Source organism: Mus caroli, unplaced genomic scaffold (assembly GCF_978045245.1).
Source record: "Mus caroli unplaced genomic scaffold, Mus_caroli_1 scaffold_16, whole genome shotgun sequence".
Taxonomy (NCBI): Eukaryota; Metazoa; Chordata; class Mammalia; order Rodentia; family Muridae; genus Mus; species Mus caroli.
In genome coordinates, this window is record NW_028227271.1 from 29,881,019 (window position 1) to 29,894,716 (window position 13,698).

Sequence of the window (13,698 nt, forward strand, 5' to 3'; positions counted from 1 at the left end):
GTATCCCTGAAGGCATTTCCAGACATGATTGACTGGAGCAGATTATGTATCTTGAATGTGGAGACACCATTGATGGGCTGGGGTCTTGGACTGAATAAAAGGGAATGGCTGACTGCACACAGTGTTCCCCTTTCTCTGCTTCCTGACACACCCAGACATGAACAAGTATCCTCCCACGGCATCAGGCAGGGGGTGGACAGGACGTGATGGATGGCACCCTCATGTTGATAGCCAAAATGAAACGAAACCTTCTTTTAAGTTTCTTCTCGTCAGATCTTGGGTCACAGCAATGAGGAAAAGTGACAGAGATATGGTTCTAAGGAAGGAGGTGGAGGCCATCTTCTTTGTAGGTTGCAAGGGCTCCATTCTCTATGACTGTCACCTCATCATCCCAGAGACACTGCAGACAAACCCAGCACACTCAGGCTCTATTTTCTCCCTATTGCTGGTCTGTTGTCTGAGACCTCCTCCCCGTCCCCCTCCTTCTCCTCCTTTCTCCTTCTCTTTCTTCTTTTAGACAATTATTCTTGCATGTGATAGACAGGCACCAGGGCCTGCAGGTAGAAGAGAAAAGACCATTTTGTGGAGTGGTTCTCTCCTCCCACCTGTACATAGGTCCTAAAGGTTGTACTCAGGTTGTCCAGCTTGAAAGCAAGAGTTTTTACCTGCTAAGCCACGTGGATGCCCCCCACCTTCTGCTTGTTTGCATGGTTCTGCAGATTCCTGTCACCTTGTGCCATCTTATCCCCCTTGCCTTTCACATCCCAGACATTTTCTCCCAACACTCAGTTGTATGTATGACATGGGGTTCCTTCCATCTAGAAGCCCCCAACTCCCACTGGAAAGGGCCCCACCCTGTGTTCTTCCCTAAGCTGTCTACTCTGCCCTCTGCTCTGGCCAGTTCAGCACTCTCCTCTACAGATTCACATTCTCTGTTGTTTTCCCGGAGAACACATTTCCTAAGAGACAAACAAGATGATCCTTATTTGCTCGCTGTCCCACAGTGAGCAGAGTCCATGGGACATGAGGGGCCTGTGTGAGTCTTTGCTCCACGTTGGATGTTAATGGAATCCACCAAGGTACAGCAGCTTCAAAGAGAACAGCCATCAGTGTGCTTCATCTCCTGGCAGATGACTCTCCTCTCTCTTGGAAGTCCCTTATCACTGCCACTACTATTTTCTGTCCTGCTGTTGGACAACTTTATGACACTAGCTTGTTATAAGTCTGGATTTGCCCCAAGGGGCACTGCACGTGCCCTTCCTTTTCAAAGCTGTTTCACTCTGGCTTGAAAAGAAGGTTCATACATTCCGTGCAGGTTCATCTCCCTCTCCTCCCAAGTCCTGCTTAGTTCTTGGACCCCTGGAGGCATTGTAGTGTCCCTTATCTATTTTCTCTCAATGATAGTCTTGCATCTCTAAGCTCTGTGCTCTTAAGTGTTCTGAGCCTGACTCCTACACTGCAACATCATGATAGGGCCACAGCACATTCCAGAGCCCGGGTGCTGAACTGGGATGACCATCTAGTGCTCACTGGGTTCTTCTGGATTTCCTATCCTGTGGCTTCTTTGGAGCTAGCTTCCTCTGACCTTAGGTGCTTCTGGGACATTTGCTGCTATCTTTTGTGCTGCTGGTCCCTTGAGTGTCCTAATAATGTATTTGCACGGGGAATTCAAGGATGGGGTGATAGTGTGTGTCTCCTCTATGCTTTCTCAGAACAGGCTTTTTGGTCAGCTGGATACTGAGAATCATGCTGACTTGACATGGTCATAAAGACAGGTGGGTTCTGTGAGGGTCTTGTGCTCACTGGTCATGCACAAAGGTCTTCTCTCTGGGATCTGCCTAGCTTTTAGCCACCATAAGAGGCTGCTGCCTGAGTTGTGGCCACCATGCTTCCTGCAGTGTGCCTGCAGGATGCTTGGCTTCTGTTGTAAACCCTCCAGACTGTGTGCAAACCTGGGATCTGGTGGCAGGCCCCTGGAGAACTGTCCAGGAAGGTTGACCCGCGTGTAACTCAATGATGACCCTTGTGTCTATCTTGGCATTTACCTCTGACATTCCTGTTTCCTGTGGGGTTCTTGCCTCCCTTGGATCCCAGGAGTAGGTTTGCTACCACAGGTCCTGGTCTGGTCTGTAGCTTCCTCCTGTTTTTTTAGGTCAGCTCCCCACTCGCTCTGTTCACTGCCTCCCAGAAATTCATTTAAACCTCTTAGTCATTGTTGTGAGGATTAAAATGTAATTGTGTATGCAAAGCACGGGAAAGCTTACCTGCCACAGAGGCATGAATACTGGCATTTATCATCACCCAACTAAGCAATGTCCTCAAGACTCAAACCCTTCGTCAAGAAGTCTGTGCTTAGGACCGCAGCTGCTGGTCCCAGCATCTAGCACAGTCCCCAGCCCTCTGTGAGACAATGCCACACAGCCTGCCCTGTGTTGAACCCATTGAATATGGGAGAATGGTCCCTCACAGGACACCAGCCTCTCCAAATTCTGGGCACTGGCATAGTGATAGAGGGCTTCTGGGCACATCTGCCTGGTGGTCCATCATTCTGCTCTTTTTCCTTCTCATGGCTGGGACATACCCCTTAGCTGTGCTCCCAAGAAGGGGCAAAGGAAAGGTGGGCAGTGCCAGCTAGAGACATCCTTGGAGAACATAGCTCATTCCCATTTAGGGGACTCATGAAGGGCTGCTGAAGGGCAGGCAAATGAGGCTGGGGCTGTGCAGGGACAGATGAGCATGAGGTTCTTAGCTAGGACTGCTCTTGGCTATCTTGGAAGCTGAACTGCTGGCATTAGGGGATATTTCTGATTCTAAGGATTTCCCATGTTCTCTGAGCCATGATTCCCTGCCTTATCCACTGCCCTCCCCAATAGTATGTGGAACAAAGACTAGTTTCTAGTCATCTCATACAACAAAGGTAATGTCACTAAGGTCACAGCTGTGTAGACTGTTACAATCTTCCAGGCACCACAGGTGACACTTAGGCACCATAGTAGACTCAGGGCAGGAGCCAGGTTCACACAAACATGGGACAATGCATTCTGTCAACCTCTTGAGGTGATAACTCTCTTGCAATAATAGAGTTCTATATAAGAGCTCAGGCTAGCCTGATGTTTGACTGCAGGCAAGACGCCCTAGTAGAAGCCACAGCAGTGCAGCTCACCCTCCCCCCCCGACACCCCCTTCCCTGCCCTGAGTGACCACGTTTCTGTGTGTGACATTTAGTCGCTTGGGGTATAGCCATGACAGCCACTCTGGACACCAGCTATGATGACTTGCAAGGCTAGAATGGGTGTGACATTGCCTGTGGGGCTGCAGCCATTGTCACCTGGCTCTGCCTTGTTTAAATCTCTTAGTCAGCTTGGCAGTGGTCCAGAAAGAGGCCAGAAGCTCACTGAATTCTTCAAAGCCCTGTCCATCCAATGGTCCCAGAGGATCCTGTTTTCTCCCCACATAGAAAAGACCTGAGCGCTGTTGCAGCTCATATAAATGAGCGCAGAAATAAATGGTTTTTTCCTGCCCCATCGTTCTCCTAGAACAGGCGGCTCAGGTCTGTTCCCACTGACCACTCACCCACTTGGCTAGCTGGAGTAACTACTAAGGCCGACATTTACGGAGTCACAGGCTACATATTCATCATGGGAAATTGCATTATTAGGAACCCACCTGGATCTCACCACAGTCGTATGTGGGAGGAACTCTTGGCAGCCATGTCCCTGGTGGGGAGACAAAGCACGGGGAAGTTCAGGAGACACCACAAGACTGGGCAGCTGGATCAGTGGAGCCAGGGCAGACGCCTATGTGATGCTTAATCTTAATTGTCCGTTCGCCTGGATTTCAATTCACCATGGAAACACACTCCTGGGTATCTCTCTATGAGGGTATTTTCAGAACAATTTAACTGAAGAGGGAAGACCATTTGGAATGTGGGTGGCACCATCCCCTGGGCTGGGGTCCTGGACTGCATAGCAAGCAGAAAGTGAGCTGAGCCCCAGCATTTATCTCTGCTTCCAGCAGAGGACACAATGTGACCAGTTATCACCTGCTGCAGACACAATGTGACCAGTTATCACCTGCTGCAGACACAGTGTAACCAGTTGTCACGTGCTTCTGCCATCCTTCCTTCCCAGCCAGGATAGACTTCTCAAACTGTGAGCCATAATAAACCCTTCCTCCTGTAAGTTGCTTTAGAGGGTCTTTTGTCAAGCCATGAGAGATGTATCCAACCCATGTACACACTGAGTTGTACTGCCTCCAGTCAGAGACCATGGAGCTAGGCCAGTACTAGCATATGACAGCAATTGCACTTCCACCCACTCTGAGCATTAGTATTCACCCCAAACTCAGGCTCTGCTCCCCAGAGTCCTATCTTATGTGGTTACTACCAGAGCAATATGGCACCTGTGTTTCCTCTGTTAGGGTCACGTGTTACTGGAGGGGCTGTCCCATGTGCCTGAAGGATGCATCCTGTCCCCAGAGTGAAGGATAGCCCCTCCTCAGAGGAACTCTACCAGTGTGTAGGCCAAGAAAAGAGCCACTCAGAGTTAGGCAGCAGATTTGTTTTCCAGGTCTGTGTGATCTATCTAAGTAGCCTGAACTCTAAGATTCCACTGATCCATCCTTCAGCTGGTATTGCCACCACTGACAACTTCTGATGAGGTCACTTATACAAGGCACTGCATCTAGATTTATAGAGCATTCCTCACCCAAGAAACTCTGTTCTTGGTGGTATTGCCCATGACCCTGTCTGGGGGAGGGGATGCGGGCATCAGGGACCCTGGGTGACCTTGAGTGATCCTGGACTTGCATCTCAGTTTGACAACATGGAATTATGTTGGACAACTTGAACACTTGCTGTGGAAGGAGACATTTCATACTGTTCCTGGGCTGAAAGGGTCAGACATTCACCTGCATCTGCCACATGCTGCAGGTCACCAGTCCTTGCTGTAGCATGCTACTGTGTGCAGGGCCCATTCATTGTTTGGCAGTGCAGGAAACTGAAGCTGGGCAAACCCATGGAATTACCCAAGGTCACATTGATGAAGGACTGTCTCTCTACAGATTCAAAGAGCCATAAATCAGGGGGAAACGATAAGGATCAAAGCTACATAAATGAGATGAGTCACGGCCTTTTATCTTTATCAGCTACTTGCCTGGAGTAAAACCTGCCTCTCAGAGTTTTTGTGAAAAACTCTATGATCCATCAAATAAGAATGTGCCTCGCACATGTAAGGCCATGCAGTAGAGACTTAGCTGATGTTTAGGGACCAAAGTCTAATGAGGACTGATTTAAGGCAATTTTAGGGCAATAAAAAGGAATATGGCCATTTTTGCTGAGGAGCAGGGATCAGGAGTTTATGGAGCAGAGAACTGAAATAGAACTTAGTGAAGGAGGAGAGCAGAGTGGCCTGAAGGCTCAGAGCACAGCGTTTTCTAGAATAACTAGATTCACTGGATGGGGGAGCGCTTTAAGAATAGAGGGCTGAATACCTTGGACTCTCCGCTGCAGAAAGCCACCGTGTGTGGGATGGCTTGTATATGCTCTGGCCAGGGAGTGACACTATTAGAGGGTTTGGCTCTGCTGGAGTAGCTGTGGCCTAGTGGAGTAGGTGTGTCACTGTGGGCATGGGCTTTGTCCTAGCTTCCTAGAAGCCAGACTTCTGCTAGCAGTCTTCAGATGAAGATGTAGAACTCTCAGCTCCTCCTGTACCATGCCTGCCTGGATACTGCCATGTTCCCACCTTGGTGATAATGGACTGAACCTCTGAATCTGTAAGCCAGCCCCAATTAAATGTTGTTCTTATAAGGGTTGCCTCGGTCATGCTGTCTGTTCACAGCAGTAAAACCCTAAGACATGAGGGAATCCAAAGCCCAGGGTGTCGATGAGGCCATTCCTGGGTGTTTTCCATATAGGATGGGACTGCCATTTCCTGAGTCTAGCCACTTCAGGGTCAACGAATCTAACAATTTTCTCACAAACATGAATGGCTAGCACTTCTATCTCTTGCACACTACCACAGCTGGCCTCTTGGGCATCAGGATGTGTTCTTACTGATTCCAACAGACCAGGGCTGAGGGTGCCTCATGTTAGTATCACTGCAAAGATCTCAGAGGTCACTGAGGTCCAAAAGAAGTGTCAGTGATCAGGAGGAAAAAAAAAATCCCATCCCACTTCTACTTATGGGAGCATAGTAAGAGTAGTGAGGCCTGGGATTACTCGCCTAATACTGAAGACAAAACAAATGCCAGGAATCTACAGAAGGAAGGAAAGCAACTACTCATAGATAGTGATGGTCAGGCAGTAAAGACCGATCACAGAAGAAATACATAGACAGGCAGATCTGCCCTCATCTACCCTACCCACCTGAAGGACACTCTTAATTAAGCACAAGAAAGGGAACCAATCAGAAGCAAGAGGCTTTTCAAGGTTTTCAAGTATGAGTTTGTAGGGTAGAGACACAGAGCGCAGTGAGCCATGCACAGGGAGGTTCTGTTCCCTGTGAACAGGTGCAGGGCATAGCGGCCAAGCTGCACGATGCCAGGGTTCCCAGAGTGAGTGCTTCTGCCCCCTAGCTTGAAACCCAGCACATTTGGTAGGTGTTCCAAAGGCTCTGAGAGAAATTCTAGCTTCTACCTTAGCGAGCCAAAAATAAGAAGAGAGACAATAGAAATAATCCAGACCTAGACAACCTAACACACTCTCAGAGTCGGATTCTTTCAAGGAATCTAACAAACTCCAGCACTCAAGAAAGCTGGGTGCATGGGTTTGCCTATGAATAGCTCCCGGGAGAAGCTTGAAGCTTTGATTCTCATCCAGGAGAAAGACAACTCAGTGACATGGATTTGGAGGACACAGAATCATGGACAAGCAGGGAGACTGTCGCAGAACAGGACCCATGGGTTCATTATGGAAGTGAGATGCTGAGACCACGAGGAAGGGAATGCCATGCTAACAGCTAGGTCTCAACAATATAGGTAAGCTGTGATACGAAAGTCTCCAGGCAGAATTAGCAATAGGTGAGACACAAGAAAAGGAAGGGAGGAAAAACCTGGTAAGCCTGCAGACACAGCAAACTGAATGAAGCAAAACATGATAAATCATTAAATGTGAAGGTAGATTTTGTGGGTAGAGTTTTGTGTAGCCTCTCTGTGGGAATAATATCAGCTGTCTGATAGCTGGTAATTGTGATTATAGCGCATGAGTGTGTTGGGCAGAAACAGAGGGAGCATGCTTGAGGGAATGGTGGGAAGCTCTGGCAATTAAAAACAAATCCCACAAACCCAAGCACACTAAAAAAAAAAAAACCAAGGAGAAATACATACATTACATCACCACCATCAACGTTATCATCACCATCATGAGGAAATTACCACCACCACCATCACTACCACCACAATCACAGCCATCATCACCATTACCATCACCATCACCATCACAGTCACAGCCACCATCACCATCACCATCATCATCATCAATGTCACTGGCACCACCACCATCTTCACCATCACCTTTGGATCTACCCTCACCATCATTATGACATAAAGGGAAAAAATTTAAATACATTACTTGGGAGAAAGAGTGTTACAAAAATCCAAGATAAGAATAATCACAAAACCTTATTTATGCAAGCTAGAAGACAACAGAAGGGTACTTTCAAGTGTGAAAAAAAAGTGGGAAAAGAAAAACCCTGTCAATCTAGAAATCTATATACAGTGGAAACCTTTCAGAAACAAAATCACTCTGAAATTCTGTAGATGAAGGAACAATGGCACCTCAAGAACTGCCACAGGAAGTCCTGAGGGTAGAGGGGGACGCTAACGCCAGATGGAAACTGGAGTCTGAACAGAAAGGAGAATGCCGAGAACGGAAAATGAGGGCCATAAAGGGTTCTCTAAAATTATTTCAAAGTGAATTCACTATCTGAAGTGAAAGTCATGAGGTACCATGAGGCCAGAACACAGAGCTGTTAAGTGTGTGGCAAGAAGTTAAACGATGAGGAGGAACTGATGGGGCCTCTATTACACTGAACACTTTCTCTAGTACATGGAGCGCCATGTTGTCTGAAGGTGAGTTTTGGTAAACGAGACCCAAGTGTGGCAAACATCGGGTCAACAGATATCAAAAGAGAAAGAATTGGGGCCAAGAAAGTCATTGGAGGGTGATGATGACCTCCTAAGAACATGCAACAGAAAGAGAGACAGATAACACAACCCAAACAAATAGCAAGTCGTAGATTCAAAGCCAGCCTCACAGAGGAAAGCATTCTCAACAAGGCACATGGAAAAACTTCTGTAGTCAGCAACTTTTCATGGGAATTCTATTACATCTAAAAGATAAAAGGCAGACATTTGTCAGGCCAGGCAGAAAGAGCAAAATGTGGCTATCGGAGCCATTTATGAGAATCTGACTTAAATATGAAGTTGCATGTAATTATAAAGTAAAAATTCCTGTGTCACCCATACTCTATTAAAAAAAAAGTGTTGTTGTGACCACAGTAACACCAGAACAGTAGACACCAAGAAAGAAAGAAAGAAAGAAAGAAAGAAAGAAAGAGAGAGAGAGAGAGAGAGAGAGAGAAGGGAAGGAGGGAGGGAAGGAAGGAAGGGAGGGAGGGAAGAAGAGAGAGAGAGAGAGAGAGAGAGAGAGAGAGAGAGAGAGAGAGAGAGAGAGAGAGAGAGAGAGAGAGAGAGAGAAGCAAGAAAAGGAGGGTCAGATTCAACAATAAAGTTGTAAAATGATCTATCCATATCACTACAGATAGAAGGTTGTCACAATGCCAAGGTGATCTCAAGTGTGTGAGTACTGAACAAGAGGAAGAAGATGGATTAAAATGTAAGAAAAAAAAATGCAGAGATGCATTTAAAGGTTTCAACACCCAGATGGAACATTCCAGACATTGTAGAAACTTAACAATAGCATCTAATGGACTTGACCAGTGGGACTTCAGAGAAGACACCAGGAGAGTGGGTGTGGGTTCACGAGGGCTACAGAGATGGCTCAGCAGTGGCAAAGTGCTTGCCATGCAAGAATGAGGAGCTGAGCTCAGATTCCCAGCACAAGTGTCAAAAAGTTAGGCATGAGGTGACATGTTTGTAATCGCCTTGCTGGAGGAAGAAGGACGGGCAGGTCCTCAGAGCTCGTTGGCCAGTCAATGTCGCAAAATTGAGTGAGCTGCTGAGGAGCTGACCCTGAGCCCTGGCTTCTGTAAGCATACATGCACACTCACATGAGTATATACACACCACACACATGTGTGTGTGTCCACACATAGATTTATCATGTACTGCTTATAAACAGGAGAGAGCATCTTTAAGGATAATTCAAGGTGCTCTCTGACCCATAAAAGGATTAATTGAGAAAAAAATTAACAATCATACCTAGAAAAGAGCCAAATATTTGGAATTTAAAATACACTTCACATTAGAGCTGGGAAGCCCACACAAATTGGTGGGAATTTAGATAGTCACAGTCCCAAGCATGGGGATGCAGCTTAATCAGTGCCCAGCAGGAAGCTTGAGCATCAGCTGCCTGCTTTGGTAAAGGGAGAAATCAGTGAGCTAAGCTCCTGGGTAGACTGTGGACAGGACAGGAAGAGTTCGAGGTGGACTGAGCTGCTGTCAAAGGGGGAGGTGAAAGACAAAGTTGGATGGAAATTAAAATGAACAAGACAAGAATGGTTTGTTTAGAAAGATCAATAGCATTTAAATGCACCAAACTAGGGTGTCATGAAAGGAGAGAAGCTGTGAGTTTTCAAAGTAAAGAAGAAAGGGGGCACCCATTCAGACTCCACAGATGCAGGCAGAGGAGCGGGTGAATGACCTGACAAACTGGTGCTCCTGACAGTCTGGAGTAAGAGGGACAATTTCCTTGAAAGATAATAATCAGTGAAAAGGATACAAGAAACTCTAGCACAGCTGGGTCACCACATGTCTGCAAGAGGATCTGAGTTGGGAGGGAGTTTCTGTTGGAACCTCAAAACAGGGGGCTTCCTTGAAGGGTCTACTAAATACTTATGTCTGTCTCAAATGGGATCCATAGGAAAGAGGGTCAAATGTCAGCTTTGCTGACCAAACCAGTGTCTCTCCATGTGTAAGCAAGGGAACCAAGTTCTTCTTGAATGCAGATATAAATCTTTATGAGATCATTGGGAGTAGTACAATCATATGCCTGTAATAGCAGCACTCTGGGTATGGAGGCAAGAGGATCAAGTCCAAGGGCAGCCTCCATTACACAGTGAATTTGATGTGCTTTTTAAAAACTGTAGCATATACCATGTTAGCCAACATGCCATCACCAGGTTCTGAGTATGAGCTAACACATAAAGTGTTAGCGTGTGCAATTGCAACACATCATGTTACAGTGAGAGGAGACATGGTTTGTCCTGGTAGATACAGGAAAAAGCATGTGATGAAATTAAGTGCTCACTAGAAACAGTCTGGAGGAAGTTTTCTCTACTCAATAAGGCTGCCCAGAGGAGAAAGACCTGTGATTGATGTCACCTCCCAAAGTTCATGCTGAGTACCCACCACCTGCCTGCTACTCAGGATATCCCTGTGCTAGACACAGTGAAGAAAACAGGCTGAGAAAAAAAGAAATGGAAGTTTTATTGGTGGCTGACTTTCTGTTAATGGAAAAGGAGCAGGAAGAGGTGATGAGGTGGCTCAGTGGATAGACACTTGCCCCTAAGCCTGGTGACTCGAGTTTGTTCCTCAGGTCTCAGCTGGTAGAAGGAACTAACTCCCACGGCTTGTTTTATGACCTTCACATGTGTGTCATGGTATATTGGCATTCACACACACACAACCATGCACACACACACACACGCACACACACGCACACACACACATACATTCACACATACACATTCACTCATACACAATCACGCACACAGACATCAAATCAAAGTAGTCTTGAAAACTTAAAAAGAGACAGAAGAACTCATCAAAAAGCTTTGGAAACCTCTGAGTGGGCAGCAAGACCCAGGATACAAGGCCACTACACAGAACTCTGTTTCATTTTTTGTGTTTTTAACCACCTTTGTGAACTCTACATACATTCTCAGAATGTTCTGACCACTCAGAGCAGCCAGGGAGAACAACGCTGAAGAGGAACATTGTCTAATTTGCATAAAGCCTAATCAAGAGAAGGTGATGTCCCTCTGACAATTGACATTTATACTAAACAGAATAGAAGCTCTAAAAATAGACTCACTATGAGCTCTGCCAGCCCTTACACTGATACCCAACTAATTCAACAAAAAAAGAACATCTTTTTCTTCAAGAGATAAGACTGGAATGTGTGGATATATGTGGGAAAAAATGAACCTTGACTCCAACTTCAAGCTATTAGCAAATATTGAAATAAATGATACAATTAAATGAAAACCCTGAACCTTAAAAGTTCTATATAGAAATCAAAGGGTACCCCCTTGACCATCTGCTTAGGACTGTACTAGAAGAAGCAAGGATTTCAGGGGCAGCTTCCAAGGAGGTAAAAGAAATATTAGCAAATTAGACCTCAATTTATGCAGAAATGAAGACCTTCTGTACTACAAGGATACCATTAAGGAAATAGAAAGGAAAGACACTGAACACAGGAGAAGTTTTTCGCCCAACCATCTGGACATTTCAGAGAAGGAAAGACAGACTGATGGTCAACAAGGACATAAGGAGAGGATTTTACACTACAGCACATCAGGAAATCACACACTGAAAGCCATAGCAGGGGCTCCTGGAGGTGGTCAAGCAGACTTCCTTGGGGGGGGTGGCCAACACTGTGGAAGGCGGGATGTAAAGTGTGTAAGAGGCAGAAGGGGTGGATGCTGCTGCCCGGACACCACAGGGCAGTTCTCGTATGAACCCACAGAGACTGTGGCAGCATATCCAGAGCCTGTACAAGCCAGACTGAATCTCAGCATGGAGAAGGCAGGTAAGCATAAAATCCCACCTCTAACCATGGAGCTATTGACAAATGATAGCTACCGGAGAGTGATAGTTATTTGTCCCTAAGAGTCCAGCCCCCAGCAAGCTGCCCATGCTGCAGAGGAAGGCTACTTATCCACTAGTATATGAGCAGCACACACTGGAGTAGATGGTTTGTAAAGAGGACCTAAAGTTGGATAGGAAGGGAAGGTGGAGTGGATCTGGGAGGAGTTTGGGGGTGAATATGATCAAGACACTTAAAAAAAATCTCAATAGACTAATAAAGAAAAAACGTAAAACAACAAAATAATAGTAATAAAACAGCAACCTGGAACTCTTACAGGAAAAGCTACCAGTTTCTTGCTTAAACATTCACCTACTGGGCAATCCAGAAATCTCAGTCCTAGATATCTAGCAGGCACAAATGCACACACACACACACACACACACACACACACACACACACACACACACTTAATGTTCATCACAGCTTCACTCAAAATAGCCTCAAACTGGAAACGGCCCAAATGCTCATCAGGAGGTGAATGAAATAGCAACCAAAGAAAATATTAGCTAAATTGGGCTTCATCAAAATTTTAAATGCTTGTGCTTCAAAGGACAGCATCAAAACATTAAAAGGAAAAAAATCCACAGAGAGTAAGACGATTTTTTGCAAATCACATATCTGATAGGATTGAGTTTTCCGAATATACTAAAAACTTTCACGACTCAATGGTAAAGGGAAACAAAGCAATTTAAACTAAGACAGAGGACTCAACCAGACATTTGCCCTGGGAGCTAGCAAATAGCCACTAATTACATGGGAAGATGCCTAGACTAGTTACCAGGGAAACGTAAAGGAAAAACATAAGTTATTCCTTCACACACGCACATGGATACAGAGGGTGTTGAAGTCTGCAGAGACGGTGAATGGCAGTGCTTCGTGTGAGGAAGGCAGCCTTGGTAAATTCTTGGTTTTCAAACTGTATCAACTAGCTTCCCAACTCTGTCAAAATACTTGACATACACAGCTCAAAAATATCCAGGCCTGCTGAGCATCTACAACCAGGCAGCCAGGCTCACCATTTGGTGACCTCTGAGCTCAATAAGATACCCCGTTTCAAAATATAATAAGTTTGAGAGCAATTGAGGAAGACACTCATTGTAAACCTTTGTCCTCTGTATGCAGGGAAATGAGCACACATGCATATGTCACATGCACAGAAAGCAAGCAAGCAAGCAAGCAAGCAAGAAATGCTAAAGGAGGAACGCTTGTTTGACCTCATTGCTTTACAAGATTTCTGACTCCATTGTTTCTGAACTACCCCAGGACAGATGTCGTGGTAGAATCTCTGGAGGTGTCAAGAAGTGCATCTCATGGTAGACAGGAAGCCAAGAGAGACAGACAGGAAGAGGTCAGGGCAAGGGTCTTTCCAAGACACTCCTGCCCCACTGCAATCTACTGCATCCAAGCAGGCAGACCTTTCCCAGTTCCTCCCTCTCCTGTGGCCGCTAAGTTGGACTCTTCCCTGGGTTGATCCCTGGTGAAGGCAGAACATCCACAGTCCGATTCCCCAAGCCCCATTTCTGACAACTGCTTACACTGAGGACCAGGCCTTAGAGATACAAGCCTTTAGGGGAGATATTTCAGGTTCAAATCACACCACAGGCACTTTGGAAAGTGTTAGGCAGATCATAGAAAAGTTAAAGAGAGACGTCTGACCACAAAATTCCAAACCTTAGGTTTATATTCAAGGAAATTGTGCACCTGTGTGT